Source organism: Saccopteryx bilineata, chromosome 4 (genome assembly GCF_036850765.1).
Source record: "Saccopteryx bilineata isolate mSacBil1 chromosome 4, mSacBil1_pri_phased_curated, whole genome shotgun sequence".
NCBI classification, from domain to species: domain Eukaryota; kingdom Metazoa; phylum Chordata; class Mammalia; order Chiroptera; family Emballonuridae; genus Saccopteryx; species Saccopteryx bilineata.
Genome location: NC_089493.1, coordinates 254,061,890 through 254,088,555, shown reverse-complemented (window position 1 = coordinate 254,088,555; position 26,666 = coordinate 254,061,890). Strand labels below are relative to the sequence as shown.

General features: G+C 37.4%; 1 pseudogene; it reads right to left on the bottom strand.

The window, feature by feature from the left end:
* Positions 1–368: 368 nt before the first annotated feature.
* LOC136335675 (transmembrane protein 126A pseudogene) lies at positions 369–23,738 on the bottom strand (annotated as a pseudogene).
* Positions 23,739–26,666: the final 2,928 nt, after the last annotated feature.

Here is a 26,666-nt window from a genome sequence, read left to right as displayed (position 1 = left end):
TAGTTGTTTTTTGAGTGCTTTCTCAGGCATGCCTTGGGGGCTGGGCCTCCAGCTGGGCCAGTGAAACCTTGTTCAAGCCAGCAATCTTGGGTTCAACACAGTCACTGTGAAGTCATATCTATGATCCCATGTTCAAGCCAGAGACCCTGCACTCAAGCTCATGAGCCCACGCTTGAGCCTGTGACCTTGGGGTTTTGAGTCTGGGTCCTCAGCATCCCAGGCTGATGCTCTATCCCTTGTGCCACCACCTGATCAGGCACAGTTTTGTCTTTGTGTACATAGTTGCTTAACAATGACTGGATTTCTAGGCTATGTTTGAGTAACTGGAGTTGTTATAAGTAGTTTGTATTGTCTATAAACAAGGTATGCTAAATGGGAAATAACATCTTTCTAAATATAGGCTTAGAAATTTTCATCCAATAGGTTAAGATGTTTTCTTTCTCTGGTAGCATGGCTGATGCATCCCTGGCTGCCAGGGCATTATTCATAGGTTTCAGCTGAGAAAACAGGGAGCAGACAACCAAAAATAAGACCAACCAATCTACCCTATGTTATGGTACAGATTTCACAATTTAAGTCACCTGTATTCAATGGTAAACTTATAAACCTTCGTAAGATACATTTGTTGTCAGAAATGGATCACTTCCACTGATAAGTCAGCAGCTATCCAAACTTGTGTCACATTTAAGATGTTCCCCAAAAGGCTGTTTGCTGTTAGGCCACAGAAAGCAGCACTAAGTCCAATGCATGGTCGTCCATGTTCAAGAGGACCCCTTTCTCCTTCTGGAAGTTGGTTAATCTTTCTGGTTATGATGTTAAAAAATTTTTCTCCTTGACTATGTAATCTAGTTCATGGTTTTTTATATTGAGCCTTATGCTGTCTTCCCAGCAGTCTGTATTTCCTTTGGTCTTCCTCAGCTGCTAAAGTTCACTGCAACTTTTGCTCAACTAGACAGGGCACAGCCATCTTTGGCTGTCATGTGACTATTCCCTGGTCTTCTTTTTCTAGTTTCTATAGGTATAAGGTTAGACTGTTTGAGATTTTTCTTGTTTCTTGTGGTAGGCCTGCCTGTACTGCTATGAATTTCCTTCTTAAAATTGCTTTCACTGTATCTGATAGATTTTGTGTCTATATGTTTTTATTTTCGTTATCTTAAAATGTCATAAGATTTCTTTTCTTAAAAATTTTCCATGCCTGACCAGGCAGTGGCGCAGTGGATAGAGCATCGGACTGGGACCCAAGTTCAAGTCCCCGAGGTCGCCAGCTTGAGCGTGGGCTCATCTGGTTTGAGCAAAAAGTCCACCAGCTTGAACCCAAGGTCACTGGCTCCAGCAAGGGGTTACTCGGTCTGCTGAAGGCCTGCGGTCGAGGCACATATGAGAAAGCAATCAATGAACAACTAAGGTGTTGCAACGCACAATGAAAAACTGATGATTGATGCTTCTCATCTCTCTCTGTTCCTGTCTGTCTGTCCCTTTCTCTGACTCACTGTCTCTGTAAAAAAATTAATTAATTAATTAAAATTTTTTTCCATTGATTTGAGAGAAAGAGAAAAGAAGGAGAGGGAGAGAAGAGGGAAAGAGTGATAGAGAGAGAAGCATAAATTTGTCACTCTATTTACTTTATCCATTTAGTTGTATACTCATTGTTGCCTCTTGTAGGTACCCTGGAATCTAAACTTGTGACCTTGGTGAACTAGGACAGGGGTCAGAAACCTATGGCTCACGAGCCAGATGTGTCTCTTTCGATGGCTGCATCTGGCTTGCAGACAAATCTTTAATAAAAAAAATAATAACGTTAAAAATATAACACATTCTCATGTATTACAATCCATTCATTTCCTACCACTCATGTTCATGGTTGCGGGTGGCTGGAGCCAGTCACAGCTGTCCTCTGGGACAATACCTAATTTTTATTGAATAATATGTAACGTACATGGATCGTTGTATGGCTCTCACGGAATTACATTTTAAAATATGTGGCGTTCATGGCTCTCTCAGCCAAAATGGTTCCCGACCCCTGAACTAGGATGATACTCTATTTTCTGAGCCACCCCGCCAGGGCCTCATTCTTTATTTCATTGGTAATCCATTCATTGCTTACTGACATGTTATTCAGCCTTCATTTACAGTATTTGTGTGTTTTTCTGTTTTTTCTTGTAATTGATTCTTAATTTCATACCATTGTGGTCAGAGAAGATGCTTGATATGATTTCAACATTTTAAAATTGAGACATTTAATCTATCCCGGAAAGTGTTCAATGTGCACTTGAAAATAATTTACATTGTCCTGCTTTGGGGTGATATACACTAAACATACCAATTAAATCCATCTGGTCTATTATGTTTTTTAAGGCCACTGTTTGCTTGTTGATTTTCTATCTAAATTATCTAAACGTGGGCCCCACGTTGGGAAACACCGATCTAAAAGATCTATACATTGATGTCATTGGGTTGTTAAATTCTTTACTAAGACTGTATTACTGTCGATCTCTCCCTTTATGTACATCAATGTTTGCTTTATATATTTAGGTACCCCTCTGTTAGGTGCATGATTGTTTATAAGTAAGGGTTATATCCTCTTGTTGGACTGATCTCGTGATCATTATATAGCACCCTTCTTTGTTTCTTACTATAGCTTGTGATCTGAAGTCCAAGGTAAATTTGCTACCCTAGCTTTTTTTTCTTTCCATTTACAGTGAAATATCTTTTTCCATCTTGTTACTTTCAGTCTCTGTGTGTCTTTTGATGTGAAGTGGGTCTTTTATTTTTTATTATTCATATTATGTTCCTTTTATTTTCCTTCTTCTGTTTAATAAGAAGTCTCTTTGAAATTTCTTGTAATACTGGGTTGGTGGAGATAAACACCTTTAGTTTTTACTTATCTTGGAAGCTTTTTATTTCTCCTTCAATTTTAAATGATAGTCTTGCTGGGTAGAGTAACTTTGATGGTAAGTTCTTATTTTTCATCAGTTTGAATATTTCATGCCAATATCTCTGGCATGAAATTTTCTATTTAGAAAAGCTTTATAGAATCTTTCTTGTAGGTAACTAACTGTTTTTCTCTTGCTGCTTTTAAGTTTTTGTTTTTGTCTTTAACCTTTGCCATTTAAATTATGTGTCTTTGTGTGGGCCTATTTGGGTTCATCTTGAGCTTCTAGGATTTGTATATTTGTTTCCTTCACCAGGATAGGGAAGTTTTCAGTCATTATTTCTTCGGTTTCTCAATTTTTTGATCTCTCTTTTCTCCTTCTAGTGTCTCAATGTTGTGAATGTTGCTATGCTTGATGTTGTCTCAGAGATCTTAATCTATCCTCATTTTAAAAAATTCTTTCTTTTTGCTGTTCTGATTAGGTGTTTTATGCTACCTTGTCTTCCAAATTACTGATTTGATACTCTGCTTCATCTAATCTGCTGTTGATTTCTTTTAATGTATTCTTCACATCAGTTATTGTATTCTTTATTTCTGACTTTTTTTTATAGTTTCTATGTCCTTTTTCATGCTTATTATCTTTGTTGAAGTTCTCACTGAGTTCATCTATTCTTCCTCTAAGTTCCTTGAGCAGCCTTGTAGCCATTGTTTTGTATTCTTTTTCTGGTAGATAGATTGCTTGCTTCCACAAAAGCTCTTTCTTTCTTTTTTCTTACTCCTTTACATGTTTTCTATGTGCAAACCTCTGTTTCTTTATTCTCAACTATAACTCTCAATGCTTGATATCTCATAAGTCTTTCTGCAGATGAACTTCTCTACTACGCTTCAAGCTGTATTTCTACTTGTCAGCTGAATTTTTCCAAAAGATGTCCCACAGGCACTTCAAACTCACCATATCTTTAAACTAACTTTATCTTTTTCATTGAACACCCTCCTTTTATTCAGCAGCTCATTACTCATGCTAGAAAATTAGAATTGCTTTTGACATCTTTTTTTTTTTCACATAATCCATGGTCAAAACATGTATAAGTCCCAAATACCAAATGTTTTTAGAATCAACCATCAATTCTTCATTTACATTGCTGCTACTCTTGTTTGGGCCTTTATTGTTGAGTGTGTTAAATTAATGCCATAGAGCAAATTGAGGAGGTTGTAGAAAGAAGGAGGGCTTTGGTGTCCAACAGACTGGGATGTTTGAAGACCCAGCTCTGCCTCTTACTAGCTATGTTTGTTTGGGAAGATCACTTAAACTTGTTGATCTTTAGTTTATTTAATATAAATAATGGCAAATTATTATTTTACAAAGTTGCTTTAAAGACATAGTTTCTAGCACAGTGTCGGATACATCATCAGATTTAAATAACTTGCTGTGATAGCCTTGAGTATACAGTCATAGACTTTATTCCAAAAATGAACAGAACTTTCTGGTAGACCATATATAAATATAAGGAAGACAAGGTTCCAGCTATTGTAAACTGATAGTATATAAATTTTTTTTTATTAAATTTAATGCAGTGCCATCGATAAATCAGGGTACGTATGTTGAGAGAAAACATCTCCAGATTATTTTGACATTTGATTATGCTGTATACCCCTCACCCAAAGTCAAATTGTCTTCCATCACCTTCTATCTGGTTTTCTTTGTGCCCCTCCCCTCCCCCCACCCACTCTCTCTCTTCTTCCCACCCCATCCCTCCCACCCACCCCCGTTACCATAACATTCTTGTCCATGTCTCTGAGCCTCATTTTTATGTCTCATCTATGTATACTTTCATATAGTTCTTAGTTTTTTCTGATTTACTTATTTCACTCCATATAATGTTATTAAGGTCCATCCATGTTATTGTAAATGATCCGATGTCATCATTTCTTATGGCTGAGTAGTATTCCATAGTATATATAACAAAGCTTTTTATCCACTCGTCCTCTGACAGACACTTGGGCTGTTTCCAGATCTTCACTATTGTGAACAATGCTGCCACAAACATAGGGTGCATTTCTCCTTTTGGAGTATGTCTATGGTGTTCTTGGGGTATATTCCTAAAAGTGGGATAGCTGGGTCAAAAGGCAGTTCAATTTTTAACTTTTTGAAGAATCTCCATACTGTTTTTCACAGAGGTTGCACCAGTCTGCATTCCTACCAGCAGTGCAGGAGGGTTCCCTTTTCTCCACATCCTCACCAGCACTTATTCTGTGTTGTTTTGTTGATGAGTGCCATTCTGACTGGTGTGAGGTGATATCTCATTGTGGTTTTAATTTGCATATCTCTAATGATTAGTGATGTTGAGCATTTTTTCATATGCCTATTGGCCATCTGTATGTCCTCTTTGGAGAAGTGTCTATTCATTTCTTTTGCCCATTTTTTTGATTGGATTGTTTGTCTTCCTGGTGTTGAGATTTACAAGTTCTTTATAAATTTTGGTTATTAACCCCTTATCAGACATATTGTCAAATATGTTCTCCCATTGTGTAGTTTGTCTTTTTATTCTGTTCTTGTTGTCTTTAGCTGTGCAAAAGCTTTTTAGTTTGATATAGTCCCATTTGTTTATCTTCTCTTTTATTTCATTTTCCCATGGAGATAAGTCAGGAAATATATTGCTCTGAGAGATGTCGGAGAGCTTACTGTCTATGTTTTCTTCTAAGATGCTTATGGTTTCATGGCTTACGTTTAAGTCTTTTATCCATTTTGAGTTTATTTTTGTGAATGGTGTAAGTTGGTGGTCTAGTTTCATTTTTTTGCAGGTAGCTGTCCAATTTTCCCAACATCATTTATTAAAGAGGCTGTCTTTACCCCATTGTATTTCCTTACCTCCTTTGTCAAATATCAGTTGTCCATAGAACTGTGGGTTTATTTCTGGGTTCTCTGTTCTGTTTCATTGATCTTTAAACGAATAGGGTTGCAACAGTTATTTCACCTTTAGCTCAAGTAGCCTGCATAATGCTTCCCAAGTCTGCAAAACTTGTGTCTAGTCTAGTCCTTCTTAAGCTTAAAAGGCTTCAACATCTCCAATTGCCTAAAGTTTTGTGGAATTTGAGATCCTTACTAATCTGTATTTCAATCTCCAATGTTTTGCGTTCATTTCCCACCACTTTTGGAAGAAAAATTTACTCCCCATGGTTAGAGTACACCAGTAATCTCTGTGTCTTTCTATCTTGCTTGTTTTGCTTTTCCCTGACTGTATTGCTTTTTCTTCATTTTCCTTCTTAATAAAAACTTTGGGCCTAACCACTTCCCTGCTTTGATGCCTTCCCTGACTCCCATCCCTTGTCATAGATAGAAGTAAATACCCCCTGCTCTGAAAAGCCTATATAATTTGTTCACACAGGTAATTATAATAGTTAACATTCATGGAATTTTGTCATATTCTCAACACTCTTATAAATATTTTATATGTATTATTTATACTTTTGCAGAAAGTACCATTAATATCCACATTTTACAAATCAGAAACTCAGACACAAAGTGATTAAGAAACTTTGCCTAAGATCAGTGTGTGATGGAGTCAGGCTTTGACCCAGACAGTCTGGCTCCCATGTCTATGTGATTATCCACTTACTCTTTATTGCCTCTTCATATTATTTAACACTTGATGGAGTTTCATGTGCCCCAGTCATATCCTTGAATTAGAGAAGACCCAGCCCACTGAGATTCTTGTTGCACATATATTAGTTTGGCAGTAACAAGTGCAATTATAGGCAATCAGGATGTAAGCCCTCCAGGACTATGTAAGTGATAGCACTTTGCAAATGATTTTCATTGTTAAAGTGCTTTTGAAAGGGTAACTATCCATAATGCTACACAATCAACTTATATTACTTATAGAGTGATTATTCATTTTTGTGACTTGCTTTTTTGTCATTTACTGACTTCACCTCTGGCCCTCATTCCTACTTTTTGTTATTTCTCTGTTCATTACCATGTCCAATAGAAGAAGAGAGAAGAGATGCATTCTTTTTTTTTTTTTCATTTTTCTGAAGCTGGAAACAGGGAGAGACAGTCAGACAGACTCCCGCATGTGCCCGACCAGGATCCACCCGGCACGCCCACCAGGGGCGACGCTCTGCCCACCAGGGGGCGATGCTCTGCCCATCCTGGGCATCGCCATGTTGCGACCAGAGTCACTCTAGCGCCTGAGGCAGAGGCCACAGAGCTATCCCCAGCGCCCGGGCCATCTTTGCTCCAATGGAGCCTTGGCTGCGGGAGGGGACGATAGAGACAGAGAGGAAAGCGCGGCGGAGGGGTGGAGAAGCAAATGGGTGCTTCTCCTGTGTGCCCTGGCCGGGAATCGAACCCCGGTCCTCAGCACGCTAGGCTGATGCTCTACCGCTGAGCCAACCGGCCAGGGCCGAGACGCATTCTAATCATTCAAATTTTCCTCCTTGTGGGCTGCTAGAATAAGGAAAGATTAAACTCTTGGAAAACATAATGTTTAGGGTTATACTGTAAAATTTTATGCATACATACTTATTTTTCATTATTATCAACTAAAATCATTTATAATTTAAGTACCATGTGTTGAGTACTTACAATGTGCTAAACTTTGTGAACTGCATTAATTGTATAAGCTTTATCTTATATTTTCTACCTTTTAATATAAGTCCAATCTGAGAAATCTCATGAAATAATTTTTGACAGTGTGCATTAATTAACTTAGCAGTACACATAAATGCACTTGTATAAAAACTCTGGCTTTAGAAAACTGTTCATTTCTTAAGGGCTGAATATACCATATTTTTCACTTCATAATATGTACTTTTTCCCCAAAAAAAGTGGAGGGGAAAATGTCTGTGCATCTTATGGAGTGAAAAATATGATACTTTATTAAATATTTTAACACAGTATTTGGTTCAGAATTTTTTTTTCTTATTTTCCTCCTTTAAACCCTAGGTGTGTCTTATGGTCAGGTGTGTCTTATGGAGTGAAAATATGGTAAACCTTTTCCTATCTTATTTATATATTATGCTTCAATTGCAAGTTTTAGAATCTTTCCCAAGAGCATTCTTCTGGCCACACTGAGGTTGTTCCCAACCACATCATATACCTGTGTCTTATTACCTTTATCATGTCTGGTGTACCCTCCATCCCTCCATCCCATTCTGGGTGAGCTTTCTTTTGCCTTTGAAGGCCAACCAAGAAGCAAGATCTCAAGAAAAGCATCTCTGGGAACTGCCTTGTTCCTGACTTTTCCTCTTGCTATAAATTCTTCAATGCTTCTTACATCTATTGCTGACATTTAGTCTTGGTATTTATTTCCCTTTATGCCTGTACTGTCTCACTTACTGGTTTCATATAATAATGATATTACAAACTGCCATTTTTTGAGCATTTTCTGAAAGTCAGGTATTTTGCTAAGGTTTAGCAAACTTTATCTCACAATAACCCAAGGAGATAGCATTACAAATGAAAGATCAGGGGCTCAGAGAGGTTAAGACACTTGCCCTAAATTACGCAGCTTGTGAATGGTGGAGCCACTGCTTCTTATCATGATTCTCTTTGAAACCAGAGATCATGTATCACATCTTTCACTGAGGATTATTGTAAAGCTTCAGTGAGATAAAATTTGTGGCACCTGAATGCACAAAGGGGACTCTATCATCTGTGGATAATCATACTATTTCTTAAGGTACAATTAAAACTGTGAGTTTGGCCTTGGCTAGTTGGCTCAGTGGTAGAGCATTGGACCAGCGTGTGGATGTCCCAGTTTCGATTCCTGGTCAGGGCAAAAAGAAGAAGTGTCTATCTGCTTCTCCACCCTTCTCCCTCTCACTTTACTAACCCCCCACTTTCTCCTCCCCTCCTGCAGCCATGGCTTGATTAGAACGAGTTGTCCCTGGGCTCTGAGGATGGCTACATGGTCTGTGCCTCAGGCACTAAAAAATGGCTCTGGCTGCAACAGATCAAAGACCCCAGATGGGCACAGCATCGCCCTCTAGTGGGCTTGCCAGGTGGACTTAGGTCAGGCGCGTGTGGGAGTCTGTCTCTACCTCCCTTCTCCTCACTAAATAAAAAAATATAAATGAAATTAAAATAAAATTTATATAAAAAGAATAAAAACTATATGGGTAAATAGAAGTAAAAACAAGTCAACACTTCTTTATTTACATAAATTAAAATATCTTTCTAATTGTATAGCACCCTAAATAGCAATTTATTGATAGAGAAATGATATGAAAATACCATAATTTTATAACTTATTAATAACCATATAATGGTAAGCATGAACAGTACATTTTCTAACAGTAGGTGGTCACTTAGATTATCACCATGTTATAGAAAAAATGGTTCTTGAAAATTTTAAATTATCATATTAATTTTATTGTTTTATTTCCCAGTTTCTTATATCATCAACAAACGATTTTGCAATGCACTTTCTTTACCTGTTGCCTTCTAGGTTTTGAGAATGTTCAACTTGAAAGATATTATTATCCAGCTGTTATTAACATCATCAACAATCTACAATGTCTCAGTTAATGGAAATAATTTGTAAAACATTGGCTATTACTAGAACTGTGCCTGAATTTGAATATACTTGTCAAATATATATATATATATATATATATATATATATACACACACACACATATATATATTTACCTAATTTATATACTCCTTAATTTTTAAAACAATTGTTCACTTTTGAAGGTAGAGACAAACAACTCTAGTGGTAAAATCTGGTTATCATATATATATGGTGTCTACTGAAATAACGTATTTATCTCTTGCAATATAATGATTTATGCTACCTTTCTTTTCTTTGACAGACAGCCTAGAATATTTTCAGTTTGTTTAATACATGTAAAATAAAAATCTATTCATATCTCTGTGGGTTGGCACAGCCACTGAGGCATCAAGGACAAGATTTTCCTCTTCACTCCATCCACTGCCTTCATTTGGCTATGATCTATATGACCTTTTCAAAACTCTAGGTTTGTGGTCTTTTGACATTCTCCAATTAAAAATCTTAGCTATTTGTTCAATTTCAGCAACTCCCACTCAACAGCAGAACTTGTGATTACTTGTCAGTTTTATTGATCTCATATCTTTGATTTCAAATTTTTAATTTTATTTCTGTCATGGGACCTATGTTTTTCCATCACTTAACCATCATTTGCTTCACTGCCTTACTGTTCTCCCAATTGTCCAACCATTTCTTTTTTCTTTCTTTCTTTTTTGTTTTTGTTTTTTTTAATTTTTCTGAAGTGAGAAGCAGGGAGGCAGAGAGACAGACTCCCACATGTGCCCTACTGGGATCCATCTGGCATATCCACTAGGAAGGATGCTCTTGCCATCAGGGGAGATACTCCATTGTAACCAGAGCCATTTTAGCCCCTGAGACAAGGCCATGGTGCCATCCTCAGTGCCTGGACCAACTTTACTCCAATGGAGTCTTGGCTGCTGGAGGGAAAGAGAGAAACAAATAGAGAGAAAGGAGAGGGGGAGGGTGAAGAAACAGGTGGGTGCTTCTTCTGTGTGCCCTGGCCGGGAATTGAACCTGGGACATCCACACACTGGGCCAACGCTCTACCACTGAGCCAACCGGCCAAGGCCACCAACCATTTCTAAATTTCGATTGTCTCTCCATTCAACCTAGACTCTTCTAGTCACTATCTCATGTTCTATCACCCTTTAACTTTGGGGAGGCATTTTTTCTACAGTATTACCCAACCCTACAGACATCCACATGTCTGATTTGCTTATACTTGCTTTCTATTCTTATTTTGTGACATAAATCACAGAACTTGATAAGTGACCTTCAACACAGAGCCCATGATTTTCAAGTATAAAGATGTCTTAGAAATCAAATGCAGAATGTAAAATGTGTTGCTTGTTTTTTGAGGGGGAGAGGGAGGGTAAGTAGTTCAGCTTGATGGGCATGGCAGGGAATGAAGGAGAATGTAACTGGAAAGGTGAATTAGACCTAAGTCATATAAAGTATCAAACTAAGGACTTTAAACTCTTCCTGTAGACCAGTGGTCCCCAACCTTTTTTGGTCCACATACTGGTTTAATGTCAGAAAATATTTTCACAGATTGGCCTTTAGGTTGGGATGGATAAATGTATCACATGACCGAGACAAGCATCAAGAGTGAGTCTTAGATGGATGTAACGAGAGAATCTGGTCATTTTTTAAAAAATAAAACATTGTTCAGACTTAAATATAAGTAAAACGGAAATAATGTAAGTTATTTATTCTTTTTCTGCAGACTGGTACCAAATGGCCCACGGACCGGTACTGGTCCACGGCCCGGGGGTTGGGGACCACTGCTGTAGACAGTAGGAAAGAGTTGAGAAAAATTAAAATAAATAAATATTCTTAGAGCTACACTTTTAGAATTAAAACGTTGGCAAAAGTGTAGAAGACTGTTGGCAGGTTTTAAAATTAATTGCAGACTATCAGATTAATTTGGAAGCTATTGAAATTGTGCAGTCATGAGGCATGATGGCCTAAACTAGACAGCTGTAACAGAAATGAAGAACTGATTTTTCTTCACTGTGTTCGTCAGCAAATTAGTATCTTCCATAGCATTGATAATGGTCTGTGGTGCTATAGGAGACTTTCAGAAAAATCTCTGAGGTGTTTAATAAGATGACATGCCAATTCATCTTTCTAATAGGATACAAATTAGTTTACCAAACCAACTATTCTTCCTAGGTAAAGTTTGTTGTGTATCTCCACACAGATGGAATTATTATACATACTGCAACAAGGGATGCAGTTCTTTTGACTTGCCTCCTCTTTATCTTTTGGTACCCTAAAATTTCCAACTCACTGTAAAAGAAGATTTTAAGGTCTAGACTGAAAAGAGAGAAGTTATGTCAGATACTGTAGCATTTTTTTTCTGTATTTTTCTGAAGCCGGAAATGGGGAGAGACAGTCAGACAGACTCCCGCGTGCGCCCGACTGGGATCCACCCGGCACGCCCACCAGGGGGCGACGCTCTGCCCACCAGGGGGCGATGCTCTGCCCCTCCAGGGCGTCGCTCTGTTGCGACCAGAGCCACTCTAGTGCCTGGGGCAGAGGCCGAGGAGCCATCCCCAGCGCCTGGGCCATCTTTGCTCCAGTGGAGCCTCGGCTGCAGGAGGGGAAGAGAGAGATAGAGAGGAAGGAGAGGGGAAGGGGTGGAGAAGCAGATGGGCGCTTCTCCTGTGTGCCCTGGCCGGGAATCGAACCCCGGACCTCTGCACGCCAGGCCGACACTCTACCACTGAGCCAACCGGCCGGGGCCTGTAGCATTTTTTTATAGTCAAGTGTATTTTCCCTAATTTGGGATGATTTGTTGATTTGTTGTTTGCACTGGTAGAAGTAGCTAGAACCTTTCAAATGCAGCTTTTCTGAAAAAGATTAACAATAAGTCAAAATTCTATTCTGACTACTCTGACCCAAGTTCTTTCCTACAAAACCTTAGTTTCATATTTTTCTATCATTTTGAAGATTTTAGAAGAGTGCATAAGTAAGGTTTTCTTTTGCTCGGTAAGCCATCATGGAACAGAAATTCAATTATTAATCTTTAAAAAAGTCTATGAAGCAGATATTTACTAATTTAGCCTGCTTTAATTAGAATAAAATTGATGTTTTACATAAGACTTTGTTTATAGCCTATAGTGTAGTTCCTTTTTCTGCTTTGTATTAAGGTTAGTGTACACTTGCTTTATTCTCCTCAGTTAACAGGCCTCCTGCTATGTTAACTTTTCAAAGGCAAGGAATAAGTTTCTCATTTTTGTATCAGTGCACCCTCTACAAATTATTGTCATTGAATAGGATCAAAATAGATTTATGTGAAATCAGCTTGTATTTTTTTCCATACAAACAACTGTAAACCCACTTTGACCCTCCCACCCTGTATGTGTGTGTGTGTGTGTGTGCATGTGTGCTTTTAGACAAAGCAATTTCCATTTTAGCATTATCATTGGGATAGGAAGGAATATGAGAAGAATGTTTCTACTCTCAACAACAATAAATGAAGCTTTAGGCTGTATAAAATCCCTCATTATAAAGAAACAAGGTAAGATGTACTAGAGGCCAAGGGGGAAGAAATTTTCTGTTGAAATTTTTCTAGATTTCAGTTAATAAAAGAGTGGAAACCAAATTGGTTCAATGGTTGAATTGACCCCAAAGGACAGAAACTATAATCATAACTTAATTCATTTTGGTATTTGACACTTCACATTTTTCATTTCAACAACTCTCCATGGGTTTCTTGCATGTCTTCTTATCTTAGGAACAAAAAAACACTGTCTAGCTTATCTTAGACTGTTTAAGGATGTTCACATAGCAGTAACTTTGGCAAAGGACAATGTCTAGCTCCAGCACAAAGGACAGATTGGTTTACTGTTCACTATAATAAAGATAACATCTGCTTGGAGCAAAGTTTAAATAAGCTTTCTGCCCATTAGAAAAGATTTGGGTTTCCTGAAGTCAAAGTCCCTTTCCTGTAATATGCCCCACTTTATGTCCAGGTTTGTTCCAGTTTTCTTCACAGTGGCCCATGGTAATTGAGACTCAGAGAAGTAGAGCAAAAATAATGGTACTTTGGCTACTGCTAGTAGTGAAGAATTGGACTTTGTTTCTGACTCAAGAGTAAAATACAGTGTGTCTGTAAAGTCATGATGCACTTTTGACTGGTCACAGGAAAGCAACAAAAGACAATAGAAATGTGAAATCTGCACCAAATAAAAGGAAAACCCTCCCAGTTTCTGTAGGATGATGTGGCAGCATGTGCGCATGTGCAGATAATGACATAACACTATGTATACAGCAGAGCAGCCCATGGCCATGCCAGTCGAGATATGGACAGTACAGAGGAAAGTTCAGTGTGTTCTGTGGCTTGCTAAATTCGAATCCATGACCAAAGTGCAACGTGAATATCGGTGTGTTTATAACGAAGCGCCACCACATAGGAATAACATTACTCGGTGGGATAAGCAGTTGAAGGAAACCGGCAGTTTGGTGGAGAAACCCCATTCTGGTAGGCCATCAGTCAGTGACGAGTCTGTAGAGGTTATACGGGATAGCTACCTAAGGAGCCCTAAAAAATCTGTGCATGAGCTCACATCGAACTGCACTGAATAGGTATGAAACTGGGAGAGTTTTCCTTTTATTTGGTGCAGATTTCACATTTCTATCATCTTTTGTTGCTTTCCTGTGACCGGTCAAAAGTGCACCATGACTTTATGGACACACTGTATCTTGAACTGTGCCTGTGAAACTGAGGAAGGCTAACCTGTAGGTTTCCAAGTTGAGGAAGAGTCAAACCCCCCACAGTTTTTGACAGATACAAGAGATTAGAACTGATTCCCACCTGACCTGTGGTGGCCCAGTGGATAAAGCGTCAACCTGGAACACTGAGGTGTCTGGTTTGAAACCCTGGGTTTGCCTGCTTAAGGCACATATGGGAGTTGGGCTTCCTGCTCCTCCCCTGCCCTTCTATCTCACTCTCTTTCAATTTCCCTCTCTCTCCCCCACCCCCCTAAAATGAATAAATAATTGCCTGACCAGGCAGTGGCGCAGTGGATAGAGCGTCAGACTGGGATGCAGAGGACCCAGGTTCGAGACCCCGAGTTCGCCAGCTTGAGCGCAGGCTCATCTGGCTTGAGCAAAGCTCACCAGCTTGGACCCAAGGTTGTTGGCTAGAGCAAGGGATTATTCGGTCTGCTGAAGGCCCGCAGTCAAGGTACATATGAGAAAGCAATCAATGAACAACTAAGGTGTTGCAACGAAAAACTGATGATTGATGCCTCTCATCTCTCTCCCTTCCTGTCTGTCTGTCCCTATCTATCCCTCTCTCTGAATCTCTCTCTGTCCCTGTAAAAAAAAAAATGAATAAATAATTTTTTTAAAAAAGAACTGATTCTCTATTATAGAACCAAATAACATGAAAACAGTTATTCTTCAGTGACAATACCAAATTGTTTCTGTCTTTTCTTCAAAAGTCATATGACTTTATTACTACTACTATTATGAATATGACAAAACCAAGAATAATGCTTTGAATTTTCAGGTAGAAATATTCCCCAAGGAATATAATAATAGGATAATTGCATGTTGATGTTTCATTTGTTCTTTTGAGTTAACTTTCAAGCTCCTAACCTTCTACACAGAGCTCTACTTTATTTTTTCAAATCTTCACAATGGTATTCCTTTGGAGATTTCTTAGCAGACAAAGCCTAGGAGCATTACAGATGCTAGTTAGAACTATAAATACACAGAGTATTAGCAGGCTAAGCCTCCTTCACAACCCTTTGGGAAATTAAGCAAATGGCAAAAGTGTTCTAAATGTATTATAATTTCAATTCTTTGTTCCGTTTTTTTCTGTAGTAGGGTTGATTTTTTATCATCTATTAGAATGGAACCCATATGAAGTGAAACTTTGCTGAGCATTTTATTGTATCTTTTTGGAGATTAGAATCAAAACACTAAATGCCTTAAGTGTAGAGTTCATGTGTGTGTGTGTGTGTGTGTTGTGAATCCACAGAAGGAGCTTGGGATGATTTCCCCATATATATATATCGACATCTCTCTTCACATGAAAGCTCTTAACAAACAACAATATGGAAAATACAATACTTTAGCTCTATTTTTTTTCTCTGCATTATCGTTGGCAATGGGATGTTCACTAACACATTTTTAAAGTAAGCCTGTGAATAAGGTAGCGAGTTAAAGCAATTTTTTGTGTCATTTAGTTCTGTGTAAATATCCATTTCCTTTTAGACCATTAACTTCTTGAGAGCAGAGCCTCTGCCTTATTCATCTTTGAGTCTTTGCACAACTCAATAGCCTCTGCAATATTGTAAGTGCTCAGTAAATATTTATTTGTTTGAATTAATGAAAAAATATAATGCTTGGATTAAAAAATAGTAAATGGGCACATTTTCAGGGGAACTATTTTTCAGTGAATTAAGTAAATGCTTCACTTCTGGCAGAATTATGCCTCTCGTTTCAAATATTCAGTTGTGTTTTAAAAATGGGGTTTTAACTTTTACCTGTTGTTTTTATAATTATTTAATTATTCCTCATTCTGATAGATCAAATAAAGATATAATTATAGCAAGCACTTACTGAGAGCTTTTCAAGTGCCAGGTATTGTTCAAAACTCTCTCCATATTACCGCACTCAGCCATCAAAAAGCTATTATTATTATCTCTATTGTGCAATGAGGAAATGGGTTATAGGGAGGACAGATAACTTGCCCAAGGTCACCAACAATAAAAGGCAATATGGGGTAGGATAGATGTATAAGTGCATACATTAGAGATAATCCATAATTTGCCGGAACTAGGTAGAAAAGGTTGAAAAGGAGCTAAAATGCAAAGTATTTTGAAACTTAACTTTCTGTTATAGCAAACTAGAATTTGGCTTTAAAAGCAATCAATTTCTTTATCCTCGGCAAAGGTTTATTTTCCAGGCATTCTGGCTAGTGTTCATTAAACATGTATACTGGTAGGAAGAAAAAATTATACTTGACTGGATATTGAACTTTTAAAAGATATAACAGGTGTATAATAAATGCTTTTTTTTTTTTTTTTTTTAGACTGAAGGTGGTAATAAGATTCTAAATTTCTATCTTATTTTATGCTGATTAGGTTAAACACTAATCATTTTATTCTGATTTCAGTTTACAAACATTTTCATGCCCATTATCCCTTTCTGGGAAGATATATCTAAATCTTAGGTTATAAAGATCATTGAGCCTGCAGTGAGTTTTGCGTTCTTTTGTATGGTACCACAGTCAAATAATTATCAAATGTTTTCTCATGGTGATTCATTTTACTGACATTTTAGAGAAATTATACATGTGCATAAATATACATGTGAATTTTATAATATTACATAAGAGAATTAACATCTTCAAAATCATAGCTCTTAGTGAGTTCTTGTAGTTTCAATTTTTATAATGTTTAATGAAGTTCAATGATTTTCCAGAAAGACAGATGGCCTCTAGTTTCTTTTAAAATTTTAAATAAAAATTTAAAATTAATTGATATAAACATATTTTGGATCATCCATAGGACCACTTATAACCAAGTACTAAAATAGGACTTGTCTGTTGGCAGTTGGCATTTGCCTTCGTTGGGTTTTTCAACCTTCGTATTACTGACATTTTGGACTAGATGATTCTTTGTTGTGGGAATATGACCTGTGCTTTGTAAGATATTTAGCAGCATCCTTAGCCTCTCCTTTTTGATGCTACAGGTACTGCTCTTTCTTACTTATTGTCCATCCAAAAACGTCTCCAGACGTTACCAAATGTGGCAGGGAGGGCAAAACTGACCCCATGGAGAACCAGTGTGTATTGGTGTCCAACAATGTGTTTAAGAGAAAAGTTACTTTTAAATGTGGGATAACATGTAAAGAACAGAGGTGGAACTGAATGCATAAATGATGCATTTCACACCAGGTGAAGGTTTCACAATACTTTTAACAGGAAAAAGTGTCTTAGAATGCTTGACTCATCAGATGTCACAGGTTAGTATAAGTGTTCTGAACTAAGGTGACAAATCTGGGCTGAAGCAGTTAAGTTTCATATATACATTTAGTTGCAGCATAATAATATCATCTATCACACTAAATTATTGTTGTTAATTTGAATATTACTTCTTTTTAAATTTTGTTTATGTATACTGGTAATTTGTTTTCATTGTAGAATTAAAACACTAAGCATAATGAATTTATACTTAGTTTTGTGTTTGTACATATTTAACAAACATAATAATAAAAATAATTTGTGAACACCAGAAAGCCTCAAAAATGATTTTTTTTTCCATTGAAAGAAATCAGTACATTTCTGGAATTTGTGAAGCACTGGATTTGTGGTATTAGAGTCTGAATGGAGAGGAGGTGCCAGGCCAATGAGAAGAGAATATTGTTGAGAAATTTGGGGAAAACTCCAAACTTAAATGCTGGACTTCCGCTGCCTCACTAAAATTGTGCCAAGTACAGAAGAAATAAAAATCAATGTTCCCTTCTAAAAATAGCTTACAAAATAATAGAAACTGCTAACTGGTTTATTCTATTTTTTTTCCCTTATGACAAAATGAAGTTTATAAATACACTTTTCCCTTGTGTAAACTGCCATGTGGAAAGCGTGAGTACTCAAGTGAGATAATTTCAATTTTGATTATAATTGAAGACTTAAGAATCAGGGATGAAATCTTAAGTACGTTTTCAGGTAATTTTGACAATTTTATTGTTTTGCACTGTACAAACAATATACAATTCCCTGTGATTTCAGAGAAAGTGTAAAATGGTTTCACAGGCTGCAGAATATGCTCCCATTCCCATCATCTGCTGTTACCCACTGCTTTGTTAGATGGATTCACTTGAAGAATCCTTGAGAATCCTTGAGACTCCACTGCCCTAGACACCAAAGGAGCTGGAAAACCCTCTCTTCCACCCACAATCATTTTCTTGTTTATTTTTTTCTCTTATTCTCTTCTTTTGGAGGGTGTTTTGGGATGGTGGTCAGTAAAGTAAAAGAGTAAAATCAATTATAACTGGTTATGGTTTCAGTGGTTGAAGAGGAAAAGCCCAACCCTTGCTCCTGAACCTATTTTTTTCACTCCCTGGAAGAGAGAGAAGGGACTTTCTAAGGAGAGAATTTTAGAGAGCATTTGGGGGTGCATTGGGAACCTTTACTTCTCTCTATTTAAGAGGAAGTGGAATAGTTCATTGTTTGATATGTTTTTATGAAAGTTGGGGCCATCTGAAAATCTGTGGTGCATTGCATTTCTAAAAGGACACAATTAGAATGCAAGCAATAAATTAGGTGAAAAATCTACATCATTAGAATGACCCTCTGCTAATTAGGATCAATCCTTTCTTCAAAAAAGTTAGATGACTCGGGTTACATTTTAGATCTAATTCTTTGGTACTTAATGTGACATAATTATCACAAAGTTTTAATGAAATGAAGGTTGTTTATGCAGGAAGTTTTATCTGTCATGTATAAGTACTAATGTATAGTAATTATACATTTCTGCTTTGAGGTCATGATGTTTAAGAAAGAAAATTCTTCAAATCGCTGTGATTTTGGAATCATGTCTCTCAGTCTTACAAATGAGCTAGCCACATTATCTGATAGAAAAATTTGAGATGCTGTTTTGTAATGTCAGACTCTAGCAAGATAAGTGTTAATGTAGGCCTACTTCCAGTACTGTTATCTTGTAAACTGACAACACATTTGATGGGTGCAACTTGTACTGAACTTGTTAAAGATATAGAAAAAATCCCCAAAGAAACAGGAATAGGAGACTTTAACCTTCTGAAAGTTTATAAACTCATTGAAAACAATTGTTTGGACATATTCCTGATTATCTCTGTAAAAGGAAGCAGAGTCTGATTTCTTCTAAAAGGCCACTCTTCCAGGAGATACACAAATGTGCTTTAGACCTCGACATATTTTTCAGAACTCCAAATGACTCAAACCAAATATATCTGAAATTTTATGAAACAAATTCTCTCTTGACTTTTATTTATTGTCTCTTGATCCTGTGTATACATTATAAGGGAATAGACAGTCATAGTTATTTTAGAATCCACTTTTATTATGAGTAAATCTGGTTCTATATGGATAAGAGATAAAAAGTTAAATGATGCACAAATCGCCTGGCCAGTTGGCTCAGTGGTAAAGTGTTGTCCGGTGTCTGGAAGTCCCTGTTTTGATTCTTGGTCAGGGCACACAGGAGAAGTAACCATCTACTTCTGCACCCCTCCCCCTCCTCTATCTCTTTCTCACTCTATTTCTCTCTCTCACCTCCTGCAGCCATGGCCTGATAGGCTCAAGTGAGTTGGCCCTGGCTTCTGAGAATGGTGCCATGGCCTCACTTCAGGCACTAAAATAGCTTGGTTGCTGAGCAATGGAGCAATGACTCTAGATGGGCATAGCATCAGTGGTAGAGTGTTGCCCAGTGTGTGGAAGTCCCAGTTTTTATTCCTGGTCAGGGTACACAGGAAAAGCACCCATCTACTTCTCCACACCTCCTCCTCTTGGTTTTTTTTCTCTCTCTTTCTCTCTCTCTCTCCCCCTTCTACAGCCATGGCTTGATTGGAGCAAGTTGACCTGTTGAGGATGGCTCCATGGTCTCTGCCTGAGGTGCTAAGAAGAGCTTGGTTGCTGAGCAACAGAGCAATACCACAGATAGGCGGAGCATTGCTCCGTAGTGGGCTTGCCATGTAGATCCCTGTAGGGGTACATGCGGGAGTCTATCTCTCTGCCTTCCCTACTCTCACTGAATAATAATAATAAAAAAGATATTGCTGATGACTGTGGGCATTGAAAGCCAGAATTTCTGGTATCAGAGAAGAAAAATACTGAAGCCTTTGATTTGGAATAAAGAACCATTTGGAATGAAACAAAGAATGATACTTTATCAGCTGCAGAGAATCTAGACTCCTCTCTTCCATAGTGGTTTTTAGGTCACTTAAGCACACTTTCTTTTTCATGGCAACTTATGTGCTTGTTATTCATATATTTCAAATACCAACTAAAGTGCCATGTTGTTATACCACATTTTTATACCACATTTATGTACCACAGAGGAGTACCTAAGGAATATGGAAATATATTTTCATAGCTGAGTCTTGAGACATAGGTTTCCTTTCCCTTCTACTTCTCTTTATTGTCCTTCCTTTCTCCTCATTTTGGGAAGATCTTATGTCTGTCAGTAGTAGAATTAATTTTGTGTGTAAAGAAGAGCACACAGTGTCTCAGCTGCTAATGAAGTTTAATTTCCAGCTGAAACATTTTTCATGAATTCTTAAACCATTAAAAAGAGATCTAAATAATTTCATCCATAGAAGGAGTTACACTTTTCTTGGGCTTCGCATTTATTCATTCAACAACTAGTTCTTGTATGCCTGCAATGTGCAGGGCACAGTGCACAGATCCATATATTAATTAGAAATTGTTCATGCTTTCCTGTAGGATGAATAAATACTAAACTCAAATTAGAGTTATGTAAAGATAGCATAAACCCATTTGTAGAGCCAGGAATTCTCCCTAGAGTATAAATGGCATTTGAGCTAGATCTAAGATATAAAAAACAATCTTACCAAAGAAGAATAAAGAAAAGGACAACCCAATGACATAGAAGATGTGTTCAAATGCAGAGAGGTAGTTTCTTGGGAAATATATTGGTACATCATACAATCACTCCCTTTTTCAGTTCAAGACACAGCTTATCAATTAGTTTTCCACTTTTAAGAAACCATCTTTATCCTATGGCCTGCTCTCTCAGCCCCAGCTGGTCACCCCAGCTGGAGGACCTACATACCAAGTACATCTTTGCTTAGACCTTGGGCCACTCTCCACTGTTCACTGCTTTGGTCTCAGCAGAGTTTAGAATCAATACTGTTAACCTGGATCCAGGATGAGCCCTGACAATCAAGACAGCCCTGAGCTACAGACCACTTTTACCTTCTTCTCTGGTCCTTTGTACTGAGCTTCGGCCAATGGGATCACTAATATTCTGTGAGTCTCTTCTGGTTTGGGGTCAGCTCCCAGGATCCTTGTTCCTTGCTGGCTTATTTTGAAAGGATTGATTGTTCTACAATGACAGTACAATTGCTCATATAAAATGTAGATCTTGCTTTTTTTTCTCTTTCCAATGTGCATCATTTTCCCCCTGGAGTGAACTTCCTTTGATGTCAAGCCTTCACAGAACCAAGATTGACATAATCTTATCACTTTGATACTGCTCTTGGAACATTGACTTTGGCTCTAAGCATCCTTCCCTTCTGCTTTGAGGCCAGTTCTGGACTCAAGCTAGCTTCTCAAAAAAAACACTTAGGATATTTAGTTAAAAGTGACAGAAACATTTTTAAGCAAATATAAGAATAAGACAAAAATATGTTTATTGGGCCTGACCAGGCGGTGACACAGTGGATAGAGCGTTGAACTGGGATGCGGAGGACCCAGGTTCGAGACCCCGAGGTCACCAGCTTGGGCGCGGGCTCATCTGGTGTGAGCAAAAAAAAAAAAAAAAAAAAAAGAAAAGCTCACCAGCTTGAGCCCAGGATCGCTGGCTCGAGCAATGGGTTACTCGGTCAGCTGTAGCCCCATGGTCAAGGCACATATGAGAAAGCAATCAATGAACAACTAAGGTGTCGCAACGAAAAACTGATGACTGCTGTTTCTCATCTCTCTCCATTCCTGTCTGTTCCTCTCTATCCCTCTCTTTGACTCTCTCTCTGTCTTGTAAAAAATAAAATGAAATGAAATTAAAAATATATGTTTATTGGAAGAATATGGAAGTATCTCACACATAGACAGAAAAAAAAAAAAAAAAGGCACATAGAACCAGGTGTTAGAAAGGGCAGTTCTGAGACTAGAAGTTTCCTACTTGTTCACAATACTGCCACCCCTGGGATGAATCATTCCCACAACTTTTCTTTGTTTGCAACCCAGAGCTCAATTTCTGAGAGAGTTAAATTCCTGAGAGTAATTGTATGTGTTTGACTGGTCTAGATTGATCGATCTATGTTTCCCCCTTTCCTTTGGCCAGAGCAAGGCAAGGCTCCTTAATTGACATCTTGTCAAAACCACAGCCAGTGGGAATAGAACATCCTCCAAACAAAATAGTAGTGCTGCATACAAAAGAAGTTGCAATGGATATTTTGGCAAAAATGCTTGTTAACTGTACTTTGCCTCTGGTTTAACTTGTCATTTCTTCCTCACTGGTTGATGCTGTTTGGGGCCAGGATACATTGAGAAAAACCTCTTCCAATTTATGACAACATAAGAATATCTAAAATTATTATTTTCCTATGAGACTTCTCTTGGAGGATTCTCATTTAAAGTTTGGTCAGAATTGGGTTGCTTGCCTCATGTAATCAGAATCTAGAATCTTCTAGCTAAGAGACCACATTATTTTTGTTTGACTAGAGAGAAATAAGATGAAACATCTCCAGCTCTAGTTTCAGAGCTGCAAACAGATTTTAAAAATCTCAATATCTTAAACTCAGTTCTAAGATTTCCTAAGCCTCTAATTTAGATTGGATTAAAATTAATTATAACTAATTCTAATAATTGTTAACTGAAGCTTAAAAATGAAGAAAGTAATTTCAATACAATTTTTTCTGTGCTTATTATAGTTTAAAATATTTTTAACCATGAATTACTTAATAAAATTTGATATTTCTTACAGTTGACTTTAAAATTCAATACATATTTAATTTTTTTCATGATAATGTAACATTTTAAATGTACGCAGTTTTTTTTAAAAAGAGATTTCTAATACCTGCTCTAAAGCAGTTCTCACTCTTTTCAATCTGAACAGCTATAAATTTATTTATTCTTTGTTTCACTTTAGCAAACGATGAGTGGTTAACATAACACATTTTCAGTTAAAATAGTCAATGATTCTGAATCTTTAGTATATTGACTGACTATTTTCTAGTTTTGAGCATCTTGCTACACATTAGAGTGCTTATTTCAATAAATTATACCCAACTCTGTCTGTTAGTCCAAATGTGATGCTAATTAAGTCAAAATAATTTATTTTTTTTGTGTGTGACAGAGAGAGAGAGAGACAGAGAGAGACAGAGAGAGACAGAGAGAGGGACAGATATGGACAGACAGACACAAAGGGAGAGAGATGAGAAGCATCAATTCTTCGCTGTGTCAACTTGGTTATTCATTCATTGCTTTCTTATATGTGCCTTGACCAGGGGCAGGGGGTTTACAGCCGAGTAAGTGACCCTTTGCTCAAGCCAGTGACCTTGGGTTCAAGCTGATGAGCTGTACTCAAATCAGATGAGCTCGCACTTAAGCCGGTGTCTTCAGGGTTTTGAACCTGGGTCTTCTGCATCCCAATCTGATGCTCTGTTCACTGCGCCACTGCCTAGTCAGGCAAAAATAATTGATTTTAACATTATGCAAAACATGCATTTTTGCAAAGACTCTCTTTTTTCTTTTTTAATTTTTTTTATTTATTCATTTTTAGAGAGGAGAGAGAGAGGCAGAGAGAGAGACAGAGAGAGAGAGGAGAGAGAGACAGGGAGAGAGAGAGAGGAGAGACAGAGAGAGGGGGGGAGGAGCTGGAAGCATCAACTCCCATATGTGCCTTGACCAGGCAAGCCCAGGGTTTCGAACCGGCGACCTCAGCATTTCCAGGTCGACGCTTTATCCACTGTGCCACCACAGGTCAGGCACTCTCTTTTTTCTTTGATCATTCTCCAGTTACATACCACCTTCTCTGTCACTTTCTAGATTCTAATGTGTGTTCCCTGTCACAGTGGAGAATGAGTATCAGATGGGTGGGCCACTCAGCATAACTCCTAACCAGGACTGGAGAAAGAGTAATTTAGAGTTGTATTTTGCTCCAATGATAGTCCTGCAATATTGTCCCAGCTATTGGATTGTGGTACACAAATGAAATGGTAGCAATGTCAAGGTTATAAGAACATTGATAAAAAAATAAACAAGACATTTTCAAACATTTATTTTTATTTTAACTACTGTTTATAACAATACTTATCTGGTGTCCTTGATCAAACCCCAGCTTTCTGTGCAATACATTTTAGAAATATTCTATGAGAACAAGAAAAAAATTGTCAGATTAAAGGATAGTGCACATGTTGTGGGGAGGTGGGAGGTGAAAGAAGGTCCCCAATGTTAAAAATAAGTTTTATGATGGATTTCTTAGAAACCAATGGAGCATTCTTAATCTGGGCTCAGCTCCATTGTTTTTCAATGAAGAATTCTTAGTATATAAACACTGGATCAATCTGGATTCAATTGAAAGCATTACTGTAATATACAGAATATTTCTCTCATATCTTTGCTGCCAATGAATCAGCTCATGAAAGAGTGCACTATTGATTTCAATAAAAAAGTAAATGTATAGTGTGTATATAAAAGTATTGTTTAAAAATATTAATATAACCTAGCCCCCAAAATGCTAATATTTAAAATTATTGAAAGATATATATTAAGAAGTACTTCAAAGTATGTCTTCCTGAAGCACATAACTCTTTTTTTTTCTTTTTTCAGAGACAGAGAGAGAGAGATTCAGAGAGAGGAATAGACAGGGACAGACAGACAGGAATGGAGAGATGAGAAGCATCAATTATTAGTTGTTTGTTTTTTTTGTTGTTGTTGCGTGTTGCAACACCTTAGTTGTTCATTGATTGCTTTCTCATATGTGCCTTGACCGCAGGCCTTCAGCAGACTGAGTAACCCCTTGCTCGAGCCAATGATCTTGGGTCCAAGCTGGTGAGCTTTGCTCAAACCAGATGAGCCCGCACTCAAGCTGGTGACCTCGGGGTCTGGAACCTGGGTCCTCCACATCCCAGTCCCGCGCTCTATCCACTGCGCCACTGCCTGGTCAGGCGAAGCACATAACTCTTTTGCCAAGAGGTATAATATGAAGGTGTTTTATCACAGGAAGAAAGAAATCTAAGATTGACATGAAAACAATAGAGCAGAACAATTCTTTTTGAATTCCCAGGAAAAATTCTTTTGAAATCCACAAATACATATTAAGTGCCTAGTATAGCTTAACTTTGTACTAATATACTAGGCAAATGATTTTTAAGAGTAGGGATGATATGCAACAGGATATATTGTAAATTTTTCAAATAAGCGCTAGAGGATTTTATCAGTACCAGAGGGTATGTGGCACACCAAGAAGACCTTAAAAAATAGTTAACACTTTGCTCTGCCCACTTGTTATTTTGAGAGCTTTAAAGTCCCTGTGCTAGATCAATTCATAAGATATACCAAGAGGTAACATTGTTAGAAGATTTAAATTAAGGGGCGGATATCCCAGCAGCAAATCTATAAGTAATTTTGGATTTTCATATGACTCCACACACTTCCCTTTCTAATGACATAATTCAACCTCTACTACTAAAAATTTCAAAATTTCTCAATCACTTTTAGCTACTATTCATCTAAACAGGTGTCAAAGTAGATGCAGAAGGCAACTGTAGGCTGTGCTACCAACCCTGAGCAGTCAGCAATCACCTAAACTCAGCAGTCATAGAAACGGAAATTCTGAAAATAAATGATCAATTAAAGAATGTGGTCAGCTGGAAAACAGTATTTTATCTAAAATTTAAGGCTTTTCATTTCCTCCCCAGAGATTGCTTATTCAGGATATTGCATAAGAAAATGCTACCAAGGACAAAAGCTATAGACAGTTTGGAATGTTTTGCTGATATAAAAGACAAAAAAATAATTGCACACACTTTGGAAAAAAAAATTTGGACTCTATTCTTGAATGTTACCTTCAACATTTTTTGAGTGTGAATAATGTAATCCAGTTATAATTAATGAGGTACATGTGAAAATGTGAAATAAAGACAATCCAAGTTTTAAGAATTAGGCCTGTAATAAATCCTCCAGTCTGAATATGAAAAAAGTTTATACTTTCATGAGCATAAAAAAAAATCAGGTTTCCTCCCTCTGAGATTAATATTAAATTCATGAATTTGATAGAATCTAGGTTTTCAGCCTGCTTGGGCTATCTTGATTTGCCTCTGATTTCTAAACAAGAGATAAAATCAAGTATACAACATAGTCAAATGTCAAAATAATATGGAGATGTTTTCTCGGAACATGTGTACCCTAATTTATCAATGTCACTGCATTAAAATTAATAAAAAATAAGATTAAAAAAAATCAAGTATAAGATGGCATAGTACAGTAATTTGTCATTTTGATGGATAAGGAAGAATTCAGGGGAATATTAATAATTGAGCTGGCCCTTCAAGGGAGTTTAGGATTTGGATTA